The sequence below is a fragment of the Hemicordylus capensis genome, chromosome 4 (assembly GCF_027244095.1).
Source record: "Hemicordylus capensis ecotype Gifberg chromosome 4, rHemCap1.1.pri, whole genome shotgun sequence".
Lineage (NCBI taxonomy): Eukaryota > Metazoa > Chordata > Lepidosauria > Squamata > Cordylidae > Hemicordylus > Hemicordylus capensis.
The window spans coordinates 298,503,756-298,531,685 of NC_069660.1; the positions used below are offsets into that span (position 1 = coordinate 298,503,756).

Below are 27,930 nucleotides of genomic sequence, written 5' to 3' on the forward strand. Positions count from 1 at the left end.
CATACGGACACTTCAATGGCGTAGTTTGTGATGATATCATCCATCCCAATCCAAGATGGCAGATGTGTAAACCTTTGAGGTGCTAGTGGGGTAACTTGTGGACAGTCTAACTGATTTGAACCAAATTAGGTACAGTTGTAGTGAGTGACACACAGAGACACCTCAATGGTATCACTTGTGATGATGTCATCCACCCTGATTCAAGATGGCAGACATGTAAACTTTTGAGTCACAACCATCTAACCCAGGGATTCTCAAACTTGGATCCTCAGGTGTTATTGGACTTCAACTCCCATAATCCCCAGCCTCAGTGGCCTTTGGTTGGGGATTATGGGAGTTGAAGTCCAATAACACCTGAGGACCCAAGTTTGAGAATCACTGATTTAACCTATATGAACCAAATTTGCTACAGTTATAGGGACATATAGGGATGCCCCAATGGCGTCATTTGTGGCGATGTCATCTATCCCAATCCAACATGGTAGACGCATGAACGTTTGAGGTGCAAAAGGTCTAACTTGTGGACCACTTCATCGATTTGAAACACATTTAGTCCGGTTGCAGGAATAGTGAATGGAAAGTAGGCAGGTTAGTTCTTACTAGAAGAACCTGTTTTATGACAGTGTTTATATCAGTGGTTGCAAAATTCTATTGTCAAACGTAAAGGATTAGTAAGCATTAAGTTTATTTTTTTAGACATATAAAGCTTTAAAGTAAGTATACGCATATATGCAAATACATGAATTCAGCTACACACGAGAGATAAACTCCAGCTGCAAGTTTACAAAAGGACAAATCACAAAACCATATGTATACAACAATACCATACAGCTATTTGTACAATAGCTTTGCTCATTCAAGGTAGCGTGGGTCTTGTTAAGAAGACCAAAACTCCCAGTCTCTCTCTTCATCAATGTCTTAACAGTACTCTTGTATCGTTCATACCACTCCTATATGGGGTCTCAAGGATATGAGAGACAAGGAAGACAGACATGGAATGTGCTCCCCGGCTTGTCCAAGGCCTCGAACCGGTACACAAACTTGCTTGAAGACCAGCTGCAAAAATAGATGCACGTTCATAAAGCAAAGTGTTTAAAAGCCTCCTTTTGCCTCTCTCAGATCAGGAGCAATTCAGCTTCTTGCTGGTGCACCAAACTCCAGAAGATTCTAAAGACTTTCTCGTGGAACTTTTGCACCGCTGCATAATTGCTTACAACAATTACAGGCATCCCTCGCCAACCATGGTATTGCGTATCCGTGAACGGGAAACTGTGTCCAGTCTCGCCAACCACGACCCGGCTATCCACAGTTGGAGAGGGGGTGTTTTTTAGTGGGGGGTAGTGATTTGGGGGGGGTTCAAAGGTTCAATTCACTCATACCTTTCGCTGACCCTTGCCCATATTTCACAATTTAAAGTGACTGAGTGATTTTGAAGGGAGTTCCAAAAAAAAAATCTCCAGAGGTTCAATCTGCTCATTCCTCTGGGTGACTCTTGGTGATATTAAGGAGTTTGGGGGGATTTTTGCTGATTTTTTTAATTTTTCTTCTATTTTTTGGTCTTTTTGTAATCTCAGTTCTCCTAACCCCATTTATATGGGGTCTGCTGCAGCTTTAAGGATCATCAGTTCCCACAGCCAGAAACCTGATTACTTTGGCTTCTTCGTTATATGCAAACTGCTCTGAGAAGCCTTAATCTTAAGAGCAGTATATACATACCTCAGATCAAACAAGTTTGGAAGAGAAGCAAATCTGGAATCATAATGATAGATATTTCTCTAGTAATTAGGAAATATGTTTCAAAGAAGGGAGGAGCTTCCTTAGTGGAGCTGGAGATAAGACATGGCATACCTCAAGAAGTGCTTGTCTTTTGGAGTAGGGGGCTCACCAACTGGAAGATGCATTAGGTTATGAGTATATATGGGGCTGCTCAGTCGGCTTTTGTCTTCTAGCCTCTGACTTTCTTCTTCAAGGTTGCTGTAAGACAAGAAAAACTGATTGCAAGGCCTGTAAAGTAATCACCTATGTTTCACTGGAGTGGATTTTTCCTCCCTCTCATAGTATGAATAACATTTCATGACATCAGGGTGTTTTTCTTCTGTCAAAGATTCATAACTCAGATTCCAACCGCTATTTCAGAGTCAGCCTTTCCTTCTGACAACATTCCTTCTTATCTGACCCATCGAACAAAGCTACTTTGACATATGACAGAGTCTATCCTAGCAAGAGTGTGTGTGTGGTGTGTGTGCATATATAATATATCTACTGCACCATTTATCCTTGCAGAGTATCTTTTTCATTGCAGTAGAGAATCTGACAGCCTTACATGACATGTAGACCTCTGGAGAAAACTTTTATGTCCTGAAAAAGATAAGAATGTTTAAGTCCAGAGAGGAAAGGTTACCTCTTCCAGCCTCTAAATTATAATCTATACAACCACTACCCCAGGGCCGTGTCAAAGACTGGCCCTATCAATCTCAGGTGCAAAAGAAAGGTTTTCAGTGAGTTAAAATGTTTCCTGAAATATCTGCTCCAACCCCAATTTCCAACCCTGCTTTCTAGCTATGTATTCTCCAAATTGGCTGCTGCTTCAGCACTTTTTGTTTTCAAACGGGATCTTTTTCTTCCTGAAATAGTTATTCCAGCCAATTAAGAATTACATAGTGAATACAGTTGTAGGCCCAGGGATATGTTATGTTCAACACTTGTACAATGAGTACACAGGTACAGATCTGAACACAGGTACAGTCATTCACGTGTTATGTTGAAAACAGGTATAAGAAGTACACTTCCTATCTGTACCCTGCATTTCAGGGGGCTTGTACCCAGGCTCATTTTTAAAATGAACACAGGTACAATCATTCATCCAAACACATGTACGAGCATGCAGACATCTGTACACTCGTACAGCATAATGTCTGAATCAGGTTATATGTCACAATACTATATGGCCAGTTGGCTTTTGCTTCATGATAATGCCTTAAAGCCAATTCAGAGGGACTACACAGCATTGTCCTCATTCTGAATGGGCAAACACTTTGGCCCTCATTCACAGTGTCTACAAAATACCTCCTTGAAAGAGGCCGTTTTCAACTCAGACACATGCTTTTGTGGAAGGAGACCCTAGTATTTTGGTACCGTTCTCGCCTACCTATGTCTAAACTAACAGAAGAGCTTCCTCCCACCTCTAACTATACTTCCTGAGGGTAATGGGGAGGAGGTTGTAGCAATGCCTGCTTCTGGGCTCCCTGGGTCTGATCCAAACAAGAACTGCTTCTCTCATTCACCTTCACAGCTAGGCTTCTTGGGAGCTTTCCGGATCACATGCTGTTCAGCAGTAGTTTACTTCGGCTTGGCAGGATCGTCTTCAAACCGTAAATAAAGGGTGTTGCACAAATCCACCAGCAGGGGGAGTTGTCTTTTCTAGCTTGCGTGGACAACGGGAAAACACAGCTTTTAAAGAAACAAAACAAAACATTGTAGTACTGTAATGCAAAGATAAAACCCAAAAGAAGGCATCGGAAATGTGAACAGCACCTTGCTGATGGTGCAGGGACTGCAATGTTGAAATACAGGCAATATGGAAGCACATGTAATGGACACGTAGTGATACTGTTGTAGGGTGTGATCTGGAAAGATTGGAGGGCCTCATCCTTGCCTTCTGAGCCCTCTTACTGGCCCTGATTACACATTGGGAAACAGTGTCAAGAACACAGAAAAGGAATGTTTACATAATATTTCTTACTAGTCCAAAGAGCCATTCTGGGAGTGTAAGACAGCATGGGGTCTCAGAGCAGGGTCCCTGAAACCAGATGTTAGTCCCATATTCCATGCATCATCTGGCCAGAAACAAAAGCTACAAGCACCTCAAAACAGCTCTCTGCTGCTCCTGCCACTGAGGCCGGCAGCTGGCCAGATTAGGAAGGATTCTGTTTGGTTCAGTCTTTTTAAAAAGCTTTTGGGCCAATTCATTTCTACTTTCTTCATCATCATCCCCCCCACCCCAAAATCAGGCTGACTAATTAACCCACAAAGGTATAGAAACAATAGCAACAAATAAAGAAATGAATGAAAACAGTAATTATAAATGCATAATAGGAAAGTATCAACTTATCAGTATTGTAAATTTACAAGATTTGCTGTTCCTCTCTCTTTTTAAATATGGTGTCTTAATCAGATTCAAAGCACTTACAATATTCATTTCATACTTAGTTGCTTTTCATTTCCTCTCCTTCCACCGGAGGCATTGCTGACTCTCCTGTACCACAAATCTCCTTTGCTCCAATTCCCTCCCTGCTCAGGTACCTTCTCTTACCCTGTGCCCAGTAATTTGATTTTGCCCTCCAACCTTTCTTTTTTCAGCCTGTTGCTTTTCTCACATCTCACTAGAACTGTAAAATAAAAGCATCCTAGAATTCATTACTTGGTATTGCCTCTGGGACCAAAAATAAATCAATAAATCTAGTAAGGCTGCAATATGAAAACAGAACATAAGAATGAACCACCAAGGAACAAAGATAACGCAAGGGAAATATTGTGTTTAATTAGGATCTTCCATTCATTTAGTTCAGAATGCAAGACAAGCATTGCACTCTCTCCATTATTTACACAATTCCTATGCCAAGATGATCAAGAATCAAGATCCACTGGGACTCAAACTACCTCTTGACTTGTGCACTACTGCCCTAGTGGTGACTCACTACAAAGTATATTGGAGAAAGGGACAGCATTATTCTCCTAGGCTGTGCATTGGTTCTGCCTGCCTTAGATATAAAAGCTTTGGGGTCATGTTTGAGCCTTTGCCTAGGCAACCATCAGATTCCAGCATTTTTTGTTGGGCTCTCTAGTCACCTTCTAGTCTTTCTACCAGTCTTCTGGTCTTGTGAAAGCAAGCATGAATGGTCCCCTTTGCTAAGCAGGGTCCACCCTGGTTTGCATTCAAATGGGAGACCACATGTGTGAGCATTGTAAGATATTCCCCTTACGGGATGAAGATGAGATATTCCCCTTCCCATTCTGGGAAGAGCATCCAGGTTCCCTCCCTGGCATCTCCAAGATAGGGCTGAGAGAGATTGGAGAAGCCACTGCCAGTCTGTGTAGACAATACTGAGCTAGATGGACCTCTGGTCTGACTTGGTATAAGGCAGCTTCCTATGTTCTAGCTTCCTGATCCATCTGCTGCTTTTCTGTTTGCTGTTCCCCACATACCTGCTTTTGCCTCCTGGAGTCCAGATGCCCTCTTCAGTTTGGACACTGTCCTGTGCATGACTCTGCCTTTGGTGAGCCTGTGCTGCATTTATGTGGTTTCACTTCCTGACTGACTCACACAGCCGGCTTGTGGGATCTGGGAACACTAATTAATTTCAAAGGTATCTCTTTCCAAAGGGCCAGGAGGCAGCAGATGATGGAGCCACCATGGAAAGTCAATCGGGCCTGATACCCAAAGCTGCTCAGTGAGGCAAGGGATTCCTACTTGGATGCTGTCCAGATCCATCCAGTGCTGTTACCCAGCGCACCGCTGGCCCACTCTTTCAGATGGCCAGAGTCAACACCATTACACAAGGCCAGCATGGGGCTGCTTCAGCAAACACAAACACAAACACAAAGCTAACCAACTTTCCATTCAAGGGATGATGACAGGGGAATACTCTGATCCCGCTCACTTCCTGCTCTTCTGATTTTCCATACGTTTGTCTTGCAGTCATCATAAAAGCTCTGACGTTCCTCTCTACATGTGGAAGGGGGGCTGTGGTCACAGTACTGGCCTTATGCACCCAAATGGTATGGTTGGAACATGCAGCCCACTTTCCAAGGCACCACTAAGCAATTCCAGCCCGCTCAGGGGGCATAACTACAATAGGGCAAGGGGAGACAGTTGTCTGGGGGCCCACTGCCTGAGGGGCCCCCCAGAGGCAAGTCACGTGACTGCCCCCCCAAACCACGCACCCGCCCAGGCTTCCTTCAGTTGTATTCATCCTCTGAAATTGATGTGAATGTTAAGACCTGGAGCTACCAGAACAGCATGTCTTTCTCTAGTACCATTAAATGACTTTCATCGTCCACAATTTACAAAACCTTAAAAAAAATAATTTAGGACGATGTTATATTGTGACACATAGGTTTGTGTATGTGTGTATATGTATGTGTGTATATATATATGCTTTTTGTTACCATTATTCAGCCTCATTTAAGATTTCTTTACTTCGTGAGCTGAGCTTCAGTGACGGGGGGCATTTTAAAATCTTGTCTCTGGGCCCACTCCAACCTTGCAACGCCCCTGAGCTGGCCAGACATGCAGCAGGCATTCTCTCTCTCTCTCTCTCTCTCCCCACAAGACTAAAAACGGCCCTGATTTCAGCCTTGTAATTTGGAATTGTTTAGATTTCATTTTTCCTTGTCTGTTAGCATTATGAACACCAGGTGGCACTATCATCTTGCACTTTTCAATACTACTTCCAAGAAACCCACAGAACGATGCCACTCCATTGGTCAGTGGGATTCTATGCAAATGTATGGAAAATTATGTATTGATCCTTCCATATCACTGAGGATTATAGTAACATCCCATAAGGAATCTCAGGTTAATTGGTTTTAGAAACATGCAAATTACAACACTGCATTAGATTTTGTTCCTCACTATCAAACACTTCAGAGCAAAGGAAGAATAGCTTCATAATGAAAGGTTTCAAGGCACAGGCAGAAAAAGAAAACAATAACTTTAATATAATGTTGTTAAGATTGACTTCTTTCCCATACCAAGACACCAAAGAAATGCAAGGAAGAAGAAGGAGAATTTCTGGTTTGCTTTGGAGGATTTTACTGGTATTATGGTGTTTACTCCAGCTGTTGGTCATACATTTCATCTCCGCTGTTTTATTATTTTTAATAAATGCTGTTTTTCATATTGACTTTATTATTTATTTGTAAATTGCCTTGAGATGATGATGAGACATAAGACCAGGCCAAGACATTCATAAATAAATAACTAATGCCCAAATTAGAAAATTAAAAAAATGGATATTAAAAGAAATACCAAGATTATGCAGCTTCATTTAAAAATAACAAAAAGAGGGGGTGGAAATGTTCAGGGAATGTGAGAGATGAAAAACAAAAACACATCTGGAGTGGAAAGTATCCACTGTAGAATCCATTGTTTAAAATAGAATGCATGATTATTTTAAAGAGGCCAGAGGAATTGCTTTGATCTTTTCACCACCAAAGAACTTCAGGTTGCTCATGCTCACTTGAGGAGCAGGTTAAAGTGTTAGGGAGATGAGAGTTTAAATCCCACTCAGTTATGTTGTTCCTCCCTGGGTGAACTTAGACCAGTAATTATACCTCTCAGCCTAACCCACCTCACAGGACCAGTGTGAAGATAGAGAAGTGGGGCAGACCATACCGTAAAGGAATTATCCAACTTCATTCTCCTAAATGTGTAAATCAGGCATCAGACAACAAACAGAGGAGGGAAATCTGGAACACAGTTTTAAAGGGGGGAAATCCATATCTCTGTACGACTTTGTGAGCTTAATGGAAGAAGGGTGGGACACAAATATGAAGATTAATCATGACATGCAAACTACTTTACAATCCTTACTTACCTCTTTCATCTTCGCAATAGCCCCGTGTCTGCTGTGGTCATTAATGATATGGGTCATTAGTGGTTTGATTTCATCACAAGCCCACTTTCAAACAAAATTAAATTGTGTTTTAGCAGCAGGAAATGGGGGGGGGGTCGAGGAATGATATATGGAAAGGGGAGTTGCAAAGGGAGGGAAAAATCATCCAGATAGCAAGAGTTTCTCCTTTTTGAACACAGGAAGCTGCCTTATAACGCATCAAACCATTGGTCCATCCAGGTCAATATTGTCTACACTAAGTAACAGCAGCTCTCCAGGGCTTCAAATATCTTTCCCAGCCCTACCTTCAGATACCAGGGATTGCACCTGGGACCATCTTCTTTGTAAAGCATATGCTCTGCCTCTATAATCATGTGTGTTGGTTAGGAGACGGGGAGATGACTGTGCACTGGGAAGTGTTTGAGTCAATTTTTTTAAGTCCAGTAAGAGTCAATACAATTTAAACGAAAGAAGGAGAGCACAAATAACGTGTCCATTTCACAGATGAGGAACTAGGGCTGGAGACGAATGATATTAGTCCACTCCAGGTTGGGGTTCATGTCCTAGCAAGGATTCAAACCCACATCTAGACTGGATTTAAAAAGCTTTTTAAACGTCTTGTATTGCATTTTGTATTATTTTGTTTTGCGTTGTGATTTGTTTGTCATTTTGTTGTGGTTGTGGTTTTTGTTGTTGTTGTGGTGGTGGTGGTGGTGGTGTTACTACCCAAATTTGTAGACCTCCCCAAACTTCCATCCCTGGACAGCTTTATGTGTTTTTATTGGATGTTTTTTTAATGAGTTGTGAGCCAGCCAGTGAACAATTTGTTATGGGGCAGCCAACAAATAACATGTATTATTATTTATTATCATCTATCCACTGGAAGTTTTCCACAACTGGCTTTTAGCCCACATGTCCTCTGGAACAGAGCAGGCATGTTCACATATTGGGCAGATTTACCCCGAAGTCTCTGCGAGCTATCGGGGAGCACTTCACACATGACTCAGGTTTTTCACTGCTTGTCAGAGTGCAACCCCACTGATATCTGAGGTTAAAAAAATCCCAGATCATTTAGTGGGATCCAACATTTAGCTGGCTCTCAGAACAAATCAATCCAGAATTTTCACTCAAGGCACAAATGACCAGGCTCAAACTATCATACTTTGGACACATTATGTGAAAACCCTGCTCCCTTGAGAAGTCCATAATGCTGCGGAAAGTGGAAGGAAAGAGAAGGAGAGGACGACCAGCAGCAAGGTGGATGGACTCGATTACGACAGCATTGAATGCACCACTGAGAGACCTTAAAGGCCAAGTTGAAGACAGATCATCCTGAAGAGAATCTATCTATGTGGTTGCTAAGAGTCGACACCCACTGACAGCACTTAATCAATCAATAAAATAAAATAAAAAATCCACTTTTTGCATTGGGTTTTTGGGATAGCATTGAGTTCTCAGTAAAGCCTTGCAGAAAACCTGCATTAAAGCCTGCTGTGTGCCCAACTCCCAGGTCCATCTCAGCCTTTACTGGGCCATCTTGGCTCTCTTGCTTCAGAAGGGGAAACCACAAATTCAAATGGGAATCCTCCTCCCTTGCTGTTTTCCCCCTTTCCCCCATTATCACCGTGCCTGGGAAAAGGAACCAATTCCCACCTGGGTTCCAATCTTTGTGTACATTGGCCAGCAGCTGTAATACATGAAGATGACTGGCATCCTCCCTCTGTTATGAGGAATAAATAAAGCCGCAGTTATCTGTCAATCCCCTTCTGGACAGATTAACCAGGCAGAGACATAATCTTGGCACCTGTCTGGACTGCTGTTAGGTTGTCTCAGATAGCCTAGATGCCAACACAGCAAACGCAAGCAATGGGTAACAAGCTGCAAGCCAAGGAAGTCTCTGGGTGTAATGGAGCATTCGCTCATCATGAATGAAGCAGACGTCCCCATGGGACTAGAAGTAGGAGCCCATCTTATAAGTGTATGTCACATCGTCATACAAGGAGTTTGACAAGAACCAACTTGAACAGCCAGGGAGAAGATACTTTGCTGCACTCCTGGGCGAATTCTTAGGCATGCAGTCCTAGGAGTACCTTCTCTGGAGTAAGTGCCACTGAAACCAGTGAGAATGTCTTCTGAGTCAACATACATAGGCTCAGGCAGTCAAAGCAGTTTTCTATAACGATGTCCATTCTAATGTTATTCACGCCAAATGTCATAGGACCAGATTTGTCTTCTGCAACATTTCATGATGATCACACAAGGGTTAATTTCCACACACCCACCCTGTTGCCATCAGTTATTAGCCTATTTTTCGAAGGGAAGAAGACTTATAATATCGCTGGGGGTGTCCCCGGCTTATAACGCTTGCATTTACAGTTTGATACAAACCAAATTCATAGGTGGTCCTAAGGGACTCCAACAGCAACATGTTTTATATTTTTTGCTGATCCACCAGATTGATTCAAAATGGTGTATCTATGGAATTCTCTGCCACAGGATGTGGTGATGGCTGGCAGCTTGGATTGCTTTTAAAGGGGCTTATACAGATTCATGGGGGACAGGTCTATCAATGGCTACTAGTCTGGTGGCTATAGGCCACTTCCAGCCTCAGAGGCTAGATGCCTCTGAATTCCAGATGCAGGAGAACACTGCAGGAGAGAGGGCATGCCTTCATCTCTTGCTTGTGGGCTTCTCAAAGACCTCTGGGACACTCAAAGACACTGTGGGAAGCAGGATGCTGTTCTAGATAGGCCTTGGGCCTGATCCAGCAGGGCTGTTCTTGTGTTCTTATCTTCGTATGCACCCCTTTCTATCCCATGTGTTGACAGATAGAAATTTCACACCACATGGGAGGGAGTCCTACCATAAGAATCACCATATTTTTAAAAAATGGAAATTAGGCTCCATTAGTTCTACTTAGAATGACTTGCTTTTTTATAGAGAGAGATAAAAAGAGATAGAGAGATAAAACCACAGCTTTGATTCAAGACAGTGAAAAAATAACATATATTGAAATACAACAGAAATGTACAAATGCTATTTTGCCCCTCAAGGAAAGGTTCAGGAATGAATCATTGTTTTTTTTAAAGAGTGCTATTTCACAAATTCCATTGTCTGAGCAAAAGTACTACTTCACGCTGCCCAGGATAAGACAGTGGCCACCAGCTTAGATAGCTTTCAAAGAGGAGTAGAGAAATTCATGAAGGATAGGTCTATCAGTAGCCACTATCCTGATAGCCAAATGGAACATCCTTGTACAGTAGCAGTATACCTCAGAAAACCAGGACAAGATAATCACTTTTATGGTCCGCTTGTGGGATTCCCAGGGATTCCCCAGACAAATACCTTGATCTTCTTGGGTATTAAGATTGAATGAACCTGTCGAAATACCAGCTTGCTAATTTGAAGAAGAGGGTACTATAAAGAGGGTTGTCTTTTGTTCCAAACCCTCATCATGATACATTTAAATAATAATCTTAATATCCAAGAAGATCAGAATTTACAGAATTTAAGACAAAGGTATGATACAGAGATTAAGTCATCAGATAAAGGGGGTGCTATAGTCATCTTGGATAGAGAAGAATATATTGGGGAGGTTATGAGACAGTTAATAGTATACATTATAAAAACATCATAAGGGATCCCACGGTTGAGGTCAGAAGGGAAATTACAGATATATTGGAAGGGGGCCATACATTGGGTTATCTTTCAAAAGACACATGTGATTTTTTGCAGGATTCTCCTCAGAGAATGCCTCTATTTTACATCCTTCCTAAAATACATAAGAATGTACGCCCAGTTCTGGGTAGACCAATTGTTTCTGGATGTTCCTCGATTTTAGAGCCTCTTTCTATATTTTGGGGATCATTTTTTAGACCTTTTCTAAGTAAGATCCCCACTTTTCTGAAGGACACAATAGATTTTTCTTAAATTTTGGGAAGGATTTTCTTTACCAGAGACACATATCTTTTGGTTACGATAGATGTGGTATCACTTAATACAAACATACTCCAAGAAGAGGCACTGGATATCATTAAGGAAACCTTGGACAGGAGATCTTCTTTGCAACCACCAGCCTCTTTTTTGGTGTCTTTAGTAGAAGTGGCACTCAAATTTTTTTTTTCAGTTTCAAGACAAATATTGTTGGGAAAATTTGGGGGTGGCAATGGGTTGTAAATTTGCCCCAGAGCTTGACAACTTAGGAACATGGGAAGCTGCCTTCTACCAAGTCGGACCATTGGTCCATCTAGCTCAGTATTGTCTACCCAGACTGGCAGCAGCTTCTCCAAGGTTGCAGGCAAGCAGAAGTCTCTCTCAGCCCTATCTTGGAGATGCCAAAGAGGGAATTTGGAACTTTCTGCATTGAGGCATGCAGGTGCTCTTCCCAGAGCGGCCCCATATCTTACAATGTTCGCATGTAGTCTCCCATTCAAATGTAAACCCTGCTTAGCAAAGGGGGCAATTCATGCTTGCTACCACAAGACCAGCTCTCCATATACCAACTTGTACATGGACAGGTTTGAACAGCTTTTATTTTTAAGAACAATGAATTTCGCCTCAATGAATCTCAATGAATTTGAGATTGTAACCTTTAAGTTGTAACTAGATGATATCTTTTTAATTTGGGGTGGAACGGAAACAGAATTGTTACACTTTAGAACTTTTTTAAAACTTTGTGCACTCTTCTATTCAATTGCAGCTTACATATGATAGGGTTAGTATACATTTTTAAAATGTGCAGGTAACTTATTGTGAAGTTGGTTTGATCATGGCTGTCTATCAGAAACAAACAGATGTTAATTCATATTTGAAATTTGAGATGCTTTGATGCAGTTGGATAAGAACTCTGAGTTTTCAGAAATTTCTCTGTCCACTTTGTTTGCAGTATTTACAGATAGCCTCAAATATAAAGGAAAGAAAGAAAGAGAAAGAAAGAAGGGAAAGCAGGAGGGGGGACCCTGCCTGGAGATCATACCAAATGTCATTCAATTATATGCAACATAAAACGCAAAATAAACATGGGATATTTGACAGCTTCCACCCTTATACTTTGAAAAAAGGGCCTCCCTTATTCCTTAGGAGGAACTGCAGTACAGATAATTCCTTTTTAAAACAAGCAAATATGCTGAAACAACAGTTAGTCAATAGGGGGTATCCAGTTCAGTTGATAAAAGAGACCTTTTTAAAAAGCCAGGTCTATGGAAAGGAAGTTATTGTTAAATGCTCAAAACTCTCAAAATAATAAGATTACCTTCAACTGGATGGTAATCCCATTAACATATAATGCATATTCCCCTGCGATCAAGGGCATGATTTGTCAACATTGGCACCTATTACAAAATATATCAAGATGCATGAATTAACCTCTGCTAGGAAACACAGTATTCATTTACAAGGCATGCTGATGCACAGTGCCTTACACAGTCACACATGCAGAAGTCTAAGACTGGATGCTCAGTTCCCAATAGGCCAATATATTTGTGGGAACTTTACTGTTTATAAGACCTGTGTTAGTTGTAAAGATTTTTGTAATACAAACAATTCAAAATAATATCAGCTGCGGGATTTGTTTACATGTAATAGCAAGGTATATATGTCATCAGGTGTCCATGTTATCTTATGTGTGATGGTATGACCTCTAGGCAGATTAGGGCTCACCTATACATAAGTGTTGCATATGCAAAGGTAGGACACAGACCCCAATGGTTAAACATTTTTTGGAACATAACCACTCAGCAGACCAATTACAATTCTGGTGTGCTAAAAAGATCAAACCTGCAGATGTGATATGAATAGAACCCTATTAAAATGAGAGTTGTTCTGGATCCATACCCTTAAAAATTAGGCTCCTGGAGGAGCGGGTTTCAATGAGGATGTAAATTGGCACATTGGTATCAGCTGTATAGCTATATACATTTGTGAATGAGATTAATAGAATTCTATTAGAACAATAGCTGTTATGACTCCATACCCTTAAAACTGAGGTATCCTGAGGGTAAAATGAGGATGGAAATTTATACCATGTTACCAATTCAATAGTCATAGGTATATTTATTTTTATTATTATTATTATTATTATTATTATTATATTTATATTTATATATTTATTTATTATATTTATATATTTATTAGATTTTATATTTTATATTTAGGAGCCCAGAGCGGTGTACTACATACTTAAGTTTCTCCTCACAACAACCCTGTGAAGTAGGTTAGGCTGAGAGAGAAGTGACTGGCCCAGAGTCACCCAGCTAGTATCATGGCTGAATGGGGATTTGAACTCGGGTCTCCCTGATCCTCGTCCAGTACTCTAACCACTACACCAAGCTGGCTCATATATATAAATTGGTGTCCAAATATGTGGCCATTTTTTACCTTATTTGTTTATTGTGAATGGTACTAAACTTTGCTATTTCCTGTAATTTGATGTGCGTATTTGCAGAATTAGTTTTTTAAGACTGGAGCTAGGAGTCTGAACCAATGAAAGTGGACCATATTATTATTTGTATTTGGGGTGTGCAGAACATTCCAAGGTTGTAACATTCTGCCTCAAAACAGGCTGTTTCAAGCGTTCCAAGCTCAGAACATAACACCCCTAAAAAGGGGGACCTGTTCCAAGCTTGGAACAGAATGACCTGTTCCAAGGCGGAATGTTCTGACTCCTTTCTGAGCACCATTTTGGAATCCAAAATGGAGCTTGGAATGGAGTTGAACCATTCCAATGGGCTGGGGTAATTCCATAGGAACAACCAACTCACCCAGTTGTTCTGTTGGAACGTTTCACACAGTTTGTGTTCCGTTTTGAGCTCAGAATGGAAAGCAAAATATGTTTCATAGGGATGTGTGAATCGATTTGGACTTGAATCAATCTGCCTCAAATCTGGCTGTTACGACTTTGTATTCTGTTTAGTAGCCAGGGGCGTAGCTAGGGGAGAGGGGGCCTGTGTTCATCCCTCTCTCTGGCGCCCCCCCAGAGTGAGGGAGATAAGGAAGAAAATAGGGAGGGGTGGAGCTGGAGGGCCCTCTGGAGCTGGGGGCCCGTGTTCTTTGAACCCTTTCGCTCAATTATAGCTACGCCCCTGTTAGTACCTATGATGCCCTTTTATGCAAATCCTCTAGTGTGGCTCGCTTGGCCACTAACAAAGTATGCTCATTAATGGATAAGTACAGGGTTGTTGTGAGGACAAACATAACCATGTATACTGCTCTGGGTGCCTTGGAGGGAGAGCAGGATATAAATTACACACAGGATGACAGCTTTAAATGCACATAACTTAATATACATTTGTAGCCTAAGTTCATTTAACATTGCTTAAAATTGTTACATTCCACCCCCACCAAAAAAAATCTCCTGTGTTCAGGAAACCAATGCATTTTACTAAATATTTTATTAGATTTCTCTTACCCACAAAAAAGAAAAAAGAAAAAGAAAATCTAATGCTATACTGCAAAATCAATGACAATACCAGAAATTTTTAAAACATGTTTGGAATTGAAATAAAAGGTGAACCAAAACAGTGGGGAGGAAATAACAAATGACAGAAGACTTCTGAACTCCTATATAAATATTTTTCAGATGCTCAAAGCTCAGGAGAAAATCCCTTAGGATGAGAAAGCAAGTCCTTACACTACAAAAAAAAAAAAAAAAAAAGAGGCGTGAAGAGATGTAACAGGAATACACAGGGTAGTCACACATACAATCTAGCTGAAAGGATCAAAGGAAGGAATACTTTAAGTTGCCAGGCCTTTCTGGCTTTCAAAAGCATCTTTTGTCAGAGTTCTTTGAAGATAGGGGGGTGCGAGGGGGAGAGAGAGAGGGATGGTATTCAGGAGGATGCATCCTTTAGCTAAGGCCTGTAAAAGCACTGCAGAATGCAAAAAAGAGCTGTTGGCAGATAAGGATGGAGTTTGGACAATGAGCAGCAAAATAGCAGGTTGTCACCAGTGAGCACTTCCTGGGCTGAAAAGAATATCAGAATTCTGCAGAGATCTTGCGCGTCTGTCTGAAGCGATCTTGTTTTGTCAATGTGTCATATAAGAGAGATTTAGATCATCTGTTCGTCTTGCTGAATAAGAACAGAAAGTGCACTTCAGAGCCAAACAGAGTTAAACAAATATGCTAACATTATTTCTCCCCACGGAGCACTTATTCTGAAATTCTATACGGTAGTCTACTGCATTCAGTCGAACAGGGAGAGCCACTGCCAACGGTCACAAGCTGGGTCCGACCCACAAAGGAATTGAATCAGACTGTTTTGGGATAACCCTACCAAATGTTAATCAGGTTATGAGAATTAAAACAAAACCTTGCAACAGTTTCATTGGGAAAGAGATGTCAAGTTGCAAGAAAGAGCCCACCTCTACATAAAGCCGTGTTCTTCATTGTAAGGCCTGGGGGGCAGTGGCATCCCCCATCAACCCAAAGTGTGGCTTTCTGAATAGCTGTTTGTTGGGCCTGGGCAAAGTCAAAAGTTGAATACTCTGCATGGTCCCCCTGGCATCAGGCAGAGATGACCATTCTCACTTCACAGTGCTGCATTTTGCCCAGACTAGTGCTGGTTAGGGATGTGCAAACTGGTTCAGGGAGTTTGGGGTTTCGATTCAGAGGTTCTGGTTAGAACCGAACACCCTCCCCCAGTCCAGCTGGACTGAACGGAACCGCTCCCCCCCCCGCCGCCACAGTTTGTGATTTTTTAAAATTAATTTTTAAAATTTACCTGTTGCCCCTTCAGAGGGCTTCCTAAAGACCGTGAGGGGAGTGGTCCGCAAAGGTCCCCTCTTCCCCTGCTGGCCTCTTAAATAACCACCATGGCCACTGGGGGGGAAATGGCCACCACGCGTGCGCAGATTGTCCTTGTGTGGCCCTCGCAGAGGCCATTTGAGTATGTGTGGCAGCCTCCAAAATGCCCGCCATGCCAGTATATGGAGGCCCGAACAGGCCATAAAGGATTATTAAAATGGGCTGTGGCGGTGATTTAAGAGGCTGACAGGGGAGGGAAAACCTTTGTGGAACCCCCCCCCCCACGGCCTTTAGGAACCCCCCTGATGGCCTCCCCAGACCGAATCGAACTGCGGGGGGCGGTTCCAGACTGAACTGGCCCAGTCAGGTTTGGGTACAGTTCACACCCGAACCAAACCGGGCCAGCCGGTTCCATGCACACCCCTAGTGCAGGTTGTGGGGCGGGGGTGGCTTCTTTAAGGGAAACTGAGCCCTCTTGAGCCCCTGTACCATCTTGGAAGGACTGCACAGCATGCTGGCACAGAGAGCCAGCGTGGTGTAGTGGTTAGAGTGCTGGACTAGGACCGGGGAGACCTGAGTTCAAATGCCCATTCAACCATGATACTAGCTGGGTGACTCTGGGCTAGTCACTTCTCTCTCAGCCTAACCTACTTCACAGGGATGTTGTGAGGAGAAACTCAAGTATGTAGTACTCTGGGCTCCTTGGAGGAAGAGTGGGATATAAATGTAAAATCATCATCATCATCATCATCATCATCACATCATCATCATCATCAATGGACTTGTAAAAAAAGAAAGCAGTACATCACCTAAATGGAAGATTAGATTAGAAAATAAAATCTCCAGGCTCAGATCAGATGCTAGTAAATTGAAAGATTTGAAAGACAAGAAACTGAAGAATGAAAACACCAAACAGTATCTGATCCAAAAATACCACCTAGATTCAAGGAAAATTAGAGAAGTCCTGGAAATAATTAAGCAGCAAATAACAGCAGTGTCAAAGAAGATTAGCAACGATAGTTGGGGAAGATATCTTTGCCTGGCTCTTTACGCCATAACTCTGCTTCTACAAGAGCTAGAGCTTAGCTTTTTTTTTTTTTTTTTTAAAGGAAGCTGAAATCTGGGCTAATCTGGGTGGGCTAAGCAATCCAGATGAGATGCTTAAAATCTGGGTGATACATGGAATTCCGGGGGGCATGGCAGTGGAAGTCAGTACAGTGGGAAGTGGCTCCCACACTGAAGGCTTTTTGCCAAAGTGGCCCCCACTTGATGAAAAACAGTGAAGATCACTGACATATAGTGCCAACATGTCCCAGTTTCCCCATTCTTCGTGTTATGACTAAGCACACATGTTTCAAAACTATAAAGCTTCTACTCCTACATGGTGCCAATCTTATTGAGCTTGCCCTGTCATCCAGTCAAGCTGACTGGCAGGAAATGCAGTGCAGGCAGGGGAAAAGTCCTTCTTCACACAATGCTTTCATGGAATGTGTGGTGGTGGCGGCGGCGGCGGCTATGTTTGTTATTGATGCTCAGTGTTCCTGTTGTTTTTCTGTTTTTAAATGTTGTAAAGATCTTAATAAAAAATAAACTAAAAAAGGAAACCAAGCACCTGAGAATCAAGTAGAAGTTCATCAGGTGAAGCATCCCTTTTACATCTCTATGCTGAGAAAAGCCTTGACTGTGGGATTATATGTGCAGAATGCGACAAGACGCTCAATAAGATCTACTTCTCACTGTGAGGGTGAAAGCACCTCACCTCTTTCAATTTTTCCAAGGAAGGACTGTAATTTTCAGACATGAGGGGCAAAACTCACAAGAGTTCCTCCGATCTCCTATTGGTTGGTGGCTACCATTTTCTTTTACCCAGAATACCCCAGAATTACACTGTAGCCTAATTCAGACATCATCCAAAAGAGATGCTGTACCCGAGCACAGTGTCTCAAACAAGCCCCGGCTCCAACACTCACCTCCTGTGCCCGCTGCTTACACTTACTGCAGTGTTTGTCTGAAGAGGCAAACACTGCTTCCATGATGGTGAGCACTTCCATAATTAGGAGGGGCTGACATCCCAGCAACTGCCATCACAGAGGCAGCATTCCCCTCTTCAGACAAATGCCTGTGTGAGCGGCAGGCAGAAGCGGTGAGTGATGGGGCTGAGGTGGGACTGCCATCCCTATTCAAGACGCTGTACGCAGGTACAGTGTCTCTTTTGAATAATGTCTGAATTAGGCATATGTCATGATGTAGAATCATTCTGAGCAATGGTGGCTCAAGGCCTCTGTGCACCTGAGGCAGGGTGCCAGATTTGTGCACCCTCCTCCAATTCTTCCTCGAAGAGGCAGAAGGACATCTTGCCAACTCACTCATGCTTTAGTGATCTGCTGCCTGAGATGACTACCTCACCTTGCCTCGTGGAAGGGCCGGCCCTGATTCTGAAGGGCATTTTCTCAGAGAGGGGAGGAATGTGACCTCCACAGTCCTTTGGAACATCATGACATAGCATTTTTATGTATGGGCATTCTGGGGGAAATAAAATGGCAGCCGCCAACCAATGGAACGTAGGAGGCGCTGAATTTTGCCACCACCACTTGAAATTGTGCTTCCCTGAAAACTGCCAAAATGCCCTCCCAATTATGGGGCTGTGAAATTTGGATGGGGGGGCAGGTTTGGCCCAGCTTTGGGGGGGGAGATTCTGGGGCCTCCATTAATTCTGCCTTGTGAGCAGGACATCCAGTGTGCTTGCTGCTGCATATCTAATTCTTTCTTCCCAATCTAATTAATAATAATAATCTGTACTTCCATAAGCAAACAGATTTTGACATATATATCATAGTTCATAACTCCCAAATTTTGCCACTAAATGACATCCCCAGCCCATTCTTCAGAAAATGGGTAGGTTTGCCAATTTAGGACGAGACAAAGAAAAGGAAAAAAGGTATAATCCGTGTTTTCCACTCTACATCTCAAATATATTTTTAAAGTACGACACCCTTCAGAAAGAGACACTCTGCACATGCTTCAGAGCACTCTACAATTGTTATTGTAAAAGCCACTTTGTGCGTGCCCAGAGACACTTTGCTCCAGGTTCTTTATAAAAATATAATCATCATTTTTATTTATTTTATTTATTTATTTACATTTCTAGCCTGCCCTATACCCAAAGGTCTCAGAGTGGGTTACAATAAAACCAATATCAAACATAATTAAAATTCAACATCATAAAATCAAAAATACAGTAAAAAAAACCAAACAGTGCCTGAGAGAGGAAGAACCACTCTAGTCAAAGGCCAGGGTAAAGAGGTACATCTTCACCATTCTCCTGAATGTGCACAGTGTCGGAGCTTGGCGCACCTCAGAGGGGAGGGCATTCCACAACCTAGGGGCCACCACAGAGAAAGGCCCCGCACATGCCCATACCCCTTTAACTGCTGACAATGGTGGCACTACCAAGAGGGCCTCTCCTACAGATCTCAACAGACGGGCAGGTCTCTATGGGAGAAGGCATTCCTTCAGGTACTGGGGGCCCAGGCTGTTCAGGACTTTCTAAGCCAATGTAAAAACCTTGAATTGGGCTCAGTGGCAAACTGGCAACCAGTGCAGTTCCTTTAAGACCGGTGAGATGTGCATCCAGCCAGAAGTACCAATCAGCAGTTTTGCTGCTGAATTGTGCACTAGTTGCAGCCTCCGAACCATCTTCAGGGGCAGCCCCATATAAAGCGCATTACAGTAGTCCAGTCTGGAGGTTACCAGAGCATGGATCACTGTGGCCAGACTATCTCTGTGTCCAGGAAGGCCCTTAACTGGCAGACAAGCCTGAGTTGAATATAGGCACTACTAGCCACCTCTGAGGATGGATGTATTCTGCACATGCTCAGTGTATTTCAGCATGAGATGCCAGAATCTTTGCAAGCAAACGTTTGCAAGCCAAGAATGGTTCAGTTTGCAGCTTAGTTGTAGGTGACAGCTCCCCCATCCCATCCCACCCCACCCCAGCCCCCGCTTTTCCGAATTGCACAAAACTTTAAGTCAGGAAGCAAAAAAAGGAATCATGAGAAATAATATCTGCTAAAATGAAAAATGATACAGCCTGAGAAAGAGATTTAGGACTGGGGTAGAGAGAAAAAATCTATAAAGTCAATGATGATTCAGAAGTGCTGGAAAAGCTGCTGAGCATAGAGCTTCTGATGGTGATAGATGGGACATTTGGCAGCATGCATCACATGGCATTTCAAGCTGGTTGTCTGAATTCCTCTTCCCTCTGTCTCCTGCTTTTCCACAGAAATTGCCTGTCAGTGGCAGGCGTCTGGCAAAGGAGACTGAATCCTTCAGCCACAGGCAGACTTTCATGAAAAAGGGCCAATGCGGACAGGGTGAGCTATTTGCCAGATGCATTTGCTGACACGCATTAGAAGGTTATTTGTGGTTGATTCACTTCATCCCGAGGCTACGAGAGACTATTCTTGCCCCAAATGCAATTTACAAGCGGTAAAATACAGCCATGATTTTCCTGACAAAAGATCTTATATGATTCCACACCCACAGAATCTGAAGCTCAGATGGTGTCACAAGGTAAACCGGGAAATAGAAACGCTGGAAACATCATCAGTGGAAAGAGGAGATAACACATTAGCCTTGTATTTAAACAAAACCAAACCCTGCTAAACGTTCATTTTTAGCATATTGCCTGTTTTATAGCATAGTATCGTAGCCATGAAGGCTTGGTACAAGTCTGTCATCTTCCTGACAGTACCTGCTGCCTTGTGCCTTTCCAGAGGCCTCAGGGTTGAATCTGGGGGCAGCGGAGTGGGGAAAACACCCGCTTCCTCCTCCTAGCTCAGGTTTGGTCAAACCTGGCCCTCCAGCTGTTGTTGAACTACAACTCCCATAATCCTCAGCCACACTTTATTGTGGCTGAGGTAGATGGAGTTGTAGTTCAACAACAGCTGGAGGGTCAAGTTTGCCCATCCCTGTCCTAACTGTGTGAATATTTTTGGTGTCTGGTACCACATTCATTGGGTGACCTCAGCCTCCAACCAGCTTCGTCATATTCCTCTTCAACATGGCAGATGCCAGCCTTAAAGGTAGGGAGAGCCGTTCCAACCATGCTGCCAATGCAGCACGGGCCAATCTCTCTCCTAAATGGGGCTGCGTGGCCCCGTTTGAGAGGGAGATCGGTCAGCCCTGTTGCGTTGACAGCGGGACCAGGAACGGCTCTCCCTGCCTTTAAGGCAGGGAGAGTCGCTCTGGCAGGACTGCCAACGCAGCATGAGCCAATTTCAGCTCCAATCGGGGCCGTACGGCCCTGTTTGGGACCGAAATAATGCCCCTGCGTCTGATGTCAGGTGCAGGGGACGTGTCTGGGGCCGCGCTCATGGCCCCTGATTGGGCGTGGCCCGGGTTCTTTGAACTTGTTTGGCCAATGGTGGCTCTGCCCCTGCCTACTAGGCCATTCAAAATGGAAAAGACATGTGTTCTTTCCTTTTCCAACATGGAAAAGACATGCCAGTTTCAACATCAGTACCAAATGAATACAATGGCGAATATTTATATACCACTTCTCAACAAAAGTTCCCAAAGCAGTTGATAGATAGATAGATAGATAGATAGATAGATAGATAGATAGATAGGCTCCCTGTCCCCAAAGGGCTCACAATTTTTAAAAAAGAAACATAAGATAAACATCAGCAACAGCCACTGGAGGGATGCTGTGCTGGGGATGGATAGGGCCAGTTGCTCTCCCCCTGCTAAATAAAGAGGAACACCACTTTAAAAGGTTCCTCTTGCTCAGTTAGCAGGGGTTAAAGACCAGTGTTCAGTATTTATACTTGGGCTTAATACTCTCCAGTCACATAACTGTGTGCGTGATTCCCACTGCTGTTCCTTATAGAATTTCCCCTTTGCCCCTCCTAGCAAGATTTCCCCTGCTAGCAAGAGGACAGCTCATTCATTCATTCATTCATTCATTCAGAGGAAAGGTCAGGCCTGTGAAGCCTTTTGCCAAGATGAATGGAACCTGCTAGTCATGTGGAATCCACCAAGCTAAATGGAATCCACCATGCATGGTTGCTACCAGTTGCTAGACCCCTATCCTGCCCCTGCAGTCCTAGTAGGCAGCAAAGCCAGGAGGTTTATCAATCCCCTGGTGGCTTGGGAGAAATATCCAGTGTGCTAACTTCAGATGGATGGGTCACAAATTGTGCAGGCTTGAGTTCAGTGAAGTCCACTTCTGGTCAGCTGCTGCTCACCAGCTCCTTGCTCAGAGTTTGGGAAAGCAGCAGAAACTGTCATGCCTCCTCTATGGCAACCCTATGGCCTGGAATATGGAACAATGGCAGAAAATGGCATGTCTTCTCCATGCCTGGGTGGAATTAGCTTGCTTTTGTAGATCAGTATAGTCAGGGTAGAGTATTCTGCATAGAACGGGGGGGGGGACCCTGAAAATTTCTTCTCAAGGTAACCCAGTTTCTGTAACAAAAAAATGTGTTATTTGACAACTCTTATAAACTATGCATGCAAGCAAATTTGCATAGATGTATTTATTTTGCATAATTCATTTCACTCCTGCTTGACATCAGAAGGGGTAAGGAGTTACAGATTTCTGTGTCTCTATCCTGAAAAGGAAAGCAACCCAGTGCAGCTGCCACAGAACTCCCTGCCACACAGATTGGTGAGGATATGGAACAATATTCTGCTCAAGTGATCTGCCCTTAGACTTACAGGTGGGCCTCTTTATCCGCGGATTCGCGTATCTGTGGTCCAGAAAAAGACACTCGACCTTGGCATACGTGGAAAAGGGGACGAGACATGGTGACCTCACATATCTGCAGGTTGGAGGTGGCCGGAAATGACCAAGAGATCATCTCCAGCCGCCACTTTCTTCAGCAGAGGTACAAAATGGCTCCCATCTATGTAAAAAAATAGAAAGGAAAAAACACCAATTTCTGGCCAATTTGGGGGCACAGCACGACTCAGGGGGAACAGCAGAGCATGGAAAGAAGCTCCCCCCCTCCCCGCAAAATTTGGCCCATTTTCAGCCATTTTTGGCCAACCGGGAACCTAACTCCTGTGATCCCTTAGCCCCAATGACTCGATATTCACGGTTTCCATATCTGTGGCTGCAGCCTGGAATGGAACCCCTGCAGTTATCAAGGTTCTCCTGTACAACAGTCAATATCTCGGGGTGGATTCAGTATCCATCAGGTAATAAAAAGGAAAGATCATGCCGTCAAGTTGGTGTTGACTCCTGGTGACCACAGAGCCATGTGGTTTTCTTCGTAGAATACAGGAGGGGTTTACCATTGCCTCCTCCCATGCAGTATGAGATGATGCCTTTTCAGCACCTTCCTATATCACTGCTGCCTGATATAGTCGTTTCCCAGGCTGGGAAACATACCAGTGGAGATTTGAACCAACAGCCTCCTGCTCTCTAGATAGGTTGCTTCCCCAATGTGCCATCAGGTAGTGCTAAACTTTAAAGCCCTACACCAAAGTTAAGGCCTGCTCAACTTCGGCCCTCTAGCTGTTTTTGGACTACAACTCCCATAATCCCCAGCCACAGTGGCCAATAGCCAGGGATTATGGGAGTTCTAGGCCAACATCTGCAGGAGGGCTGAGGTTGAGCAGCCCTGCAGGTTTAGGACATGGGTACCTGAAAGAATACCCACATCCTGCTCCCACATTATCCTGCCCAGACACTCAGATCATCCTCCAAAGTTCTACTTTGGGTGCTCCCACTGTCTGAGGTGAGGTGGGTGGCAATTGGAGAGAAACTATTTTTCAGATGTAGCACCCCATTTGTGGAATTCCCTCCCCATAGAGCCTTGCCTGGCACCCACACTACTATCCTTTTGGTGCCAGGCAATAACCCTTTTGTTCTCTCTGGACTTTTAAAGTTTTAATTGTGCCCGGGGGCATAGGTAGGGGAGAGGGGGCCCATGTTCTACCCTCTCTCTGGCGGCCCTCAGGGTGAGGGAGATAATGAAGAAAATAGGGAGGGGTAGAGCTGAGTGCCTTGGGTTCTTTGAACCCATCCGCTCAATTATAACTACACCCCTGGTGGTTGGTTTGTCTGACTTTCCTTTCCAGCTCTCCTTGTGGCCATGCTTCCTTCCTGCTCCCTCACCAACTCTGCATTGAATTGCTGAGTGAGGGAGGAGCACAACTCAAGGAAGGAGGGCCAATCCCTGGGCTGGTTTAACCTTTCTTAGGACCAATCCCTGGGCTGGTTTTTTCCTTTCTTGGCAGCCACTACCCTCCTGCCTGAAAAAAGAGAAACAGCTCTCTGGCCGTGACTGGGAGTCACGCAGCTAGAGGGGGAGGGATGTTGGGGGGGGGGCAATGTCACACCCTGGCCACGGGTCTGTAGAGCCTTGTGGAGCCCCTTGGCCCTCTGGGCCTGGGTGCAAATGGACCCATCCAATGGACCCTACTTCCCTAATTGTGCCACTCTACTTAATTGCTCTTTTAACAGTGTTGCTGGGATTTTCCATGCTTTTACTTGCAAACTGTCTTGAGAAATGCTTGGAATTGTGGTATATAAATACTCTGAAATATTCAACCATAAAAAGACAATGATAGTCAAAGTAAGTGGTACAACAAAATGTAGCACACAAGATTCAAACAGCACTAAAAACAGCAGTTAAAAGTATTTTATTTAGAGTTATTTTGATTTTTTTTAAAAATCTCACAAGCAGAGGTTACATTAGAGAAGAATAGGAAGGTGGATCCCTGTTCCAAAGGAGCTCACAATCTAAAAAGAAATGTAAGAGAGACACCAGTAAACAGCCACTGGAAGGGACTACATGATGGGTTGAATACCACTTGCTCTCCTCCTGCTAAATATAAGTGAGCCACTACTTTAAAAGATGCCACTTTGCCCAATTAGCTGGGATATCACTAAAACAATTGTTCCTCATTAACAAGCATGCTCCCCAAACGAGCCCTGCAGGACTGCCTTTTAGCATGTTATTGTATGTGTATTAGAAATTAAGAAATGCATGCCATTGTAACAAATGGGCTGTACCTGGACACTGGAGATGTTCAATTTGTCCCTAGTCCTACAGCTAGAGGCATATTGCATCCCCGCAAGAAGACTCTCCTGATGGAGTCTAGGCTACCTACTGTACTGTCAGGAGAGTAAACATTAGACTACCCATTGTAAACCGCCCAGAGACAGAAATTTGGGACGGTCTACAAATCTGAAAAATAAATAAATAAAATGTGTGAGCACTGTATGATATTCCCCTTAAGGGAAGGGGCCACTCTGGGAAGAGCACTTGCCAGCTTGCATGCAGAAGGTTCCAAGTTCCCTCCCTGGCATCTCCAAGATAAGGCTGAGAGAGAGACTCCTGCCTGCAACTTTGGAGAAGCTGCTGCCAGTCTGGGTAGACAATACTGAGCTAGATGGACCAATGGTCTGACTCGGTAGAAGGCAGCTTTCTATGTTCCTATGTTCCAGGTACACAGCTGATGCTGGGCAAAATGTTCCACCAGCTCCAAGCTCTGGAACCACCTGGAGCAGGTTTAGTCCTCACCCTAATGGTCTCTCTGAGTATTACCTTTTGTTTTCTCCCATAGAAGTGAATGACTACCATTCACTCCGATGCTACACACCTGTATGTTTTTTGAGGTAGGGTGGGGCAAAAACAGGATGGGGAAATAGCAAAAACAGGATGGGGAAAAGGGTATTCTCCCATAGCAGTAAACCATTCTCACAGATTGCCTCTGGTAGATGACCTCTCTCACAGTCACACCCCAGATATAGATTAGCTGTAAGCTATATATATATTGATAAGCTGTTGTGTGTAAAGCGCCAATCCAGAAATCACCCCACACTGTGGGTTCGTGCTCATGAGGGTATTGTAATGACAATAATTATATATAAGTACTCAAGAGCAAAACAGCTGTTTACTGATATAGCTTCTGGTACAGCACATATAGACTTTCTAGCCTAGACCGAGCTTAAGACATCAACACAGCATTGATTACATGGGGCATTTCGTGAAAGATAGTTGCAAGGAGCATAGTTCAAGGAGCATTGTACTTACTTACAAACTGTAAAGTAAGAAAGCGTCAAGTGAGGAAGCCCAAAGGCAACCTGCATCTGGATTTTGAATTCGACTACGATTTCTAATTTCTACGATTTCTCAAGACTACCCTAAACCATAACTTAGTGAAACGAATCCAATCCTCTCTTAATAGGAAATTTGTCAGGTACAGATTTGCTCATTGCTTCTTCTTTGATCTGTTGTTACTCAGAAGTATGGTTAACCTTTTCCATGTAGTAGGCTCATGCTTCCTTCTCTAATACTTACATTTGAGAAGCAAGAGTAGACTTACATGGGTCCTAAAAAGACAACCTGAAACACAACTGAGCTTTAGGAGCAAAGGATGTAGGTTAAAAAAAAGTTTTGGTTTTTTTTAGGTTACAGGCAGGTGATTATTTCTTGGACCTCAGGAGGAGAGCTGGTCTTGTGGTAGCAAGCATGAATTGTCCCCTTTGCTAAGCAGGGCCTGCCTTGGTTTGCATTTGGATGGGAGGCACTGTAAGATATTCCCCTTAAGGGATGGGGCCATAGCTCCCAGGTAGGGGGCCTCCAGGTAGGGCTGGGAGCAAGGGCGTAGCAAGGTTGGAATGGGCCCAGAGACAAGATTTTAAAATGGGCCCCCCCCACTCAAAGTCCAGGGCCTCCGCACACCCCAGGCCCCCAAGGGTTTAAGTCTGATATTCCAAAATAAGTATGCTGCCTGCAAATACATTTCACTGAATACACACACGCACACGTCACAATATATAGTGATATACATTGAGTACTATACATTTGTTTTACTTTTAATGCCTTGAACACACTAGAAAGATGAATGATTAAAATGGATCCCTCGCTGCAGATTAGCAAAGGAGACTTTCAACCATGCAGGGTGAGCCTATGTTTGTTTTCTCAGAATTCTGAACAAATTCAGTCAAGTTCGATTCCAGGAGGTTTTTCACAGGAGGCTTTTAAAGCCCTTTAACACACATCTCCTCTGGAATGGAGGTGCTGCATTCACATGTTGGCCAGATTTACCCTGAAGTCCCTGCAAGTTATTGGGGAGCAGTTCACACACAAGAAAAATAAAATAAAATAAAAGCACCATAAATGCTTCACAGTTCTCACTCAGACCTTCTGGGTTGCAAAACAACTTGAACATAAGTGCATTTATAAATGAATGAATGAATGAATGAATAAAATAAATATAACACTGTTTCTTCCAGAAGTTTTTGTAATTTTCTGCCATGAAACAAGCCACTTATAGGCCTTTTTAGATAGTTTTTTTTAAGCCAGCAAATTTTCCAAGCTGTTTAAAAATAAATATTCAGAGACTTCTCAGTCCCTCCCCCCCATATCAAAGCCCTATGGCAAGCAGATCCCTATATATCTGGGTGTGGGGGGGGGGGAAGGTAACCACAAAAAGGAGTTCACACTCTACCTGGCAGCAAGGGGTCTTCTGCTGCAGAGACCAGTGGTGGCCACTCTGGCTGCCTCCTCCTTCCTGGCTGGCTTGGGCCCTACTGGAGTTCAGGCTTCACAGAGG

At 43.5% G+C, this 27,930-nt stretch overlaps 1 long non-coding RNA gene across 4 annotated transcripts; it reads right to left on the reverse strand.

Annotated features, from left to right (window-relative positions):
* Nucleotides 1–668: 668 nt before the first annotated feature.
* Nucleotides 669–27,930, reverse strand: LOC128352830 (uncharacterized). 4 transcript variants are annotated; one of them, XR_008320650.1, is made up of 5 exons: nucleotides 27,826–27,892; nucleotides 23,077–23,264; nucleotides 3,285–3,450; nucleotides 1,849–1,974; nucleotides 669–1,056 (listed from the first exon to the last, which is right to left on the reverse strand). It is a non-coding gene; the product is annotated as an uncharacterized LOC128352830 (long non-coding RNA). The 4 variants fall into 4 exon arrangements; XR_008320651.1 differs by lacking the exons at nucleotides 23,077–23,264; nucleotides 27,826–27,892 and adding exons at nucleotides 2,324–2,358; nucleotides 16,334–16,651; XR_008320649.1 differs by lacking the exon at nucleotides 23,077–23,264 and having other exon boundaries at nucleotides 27,826–27,930.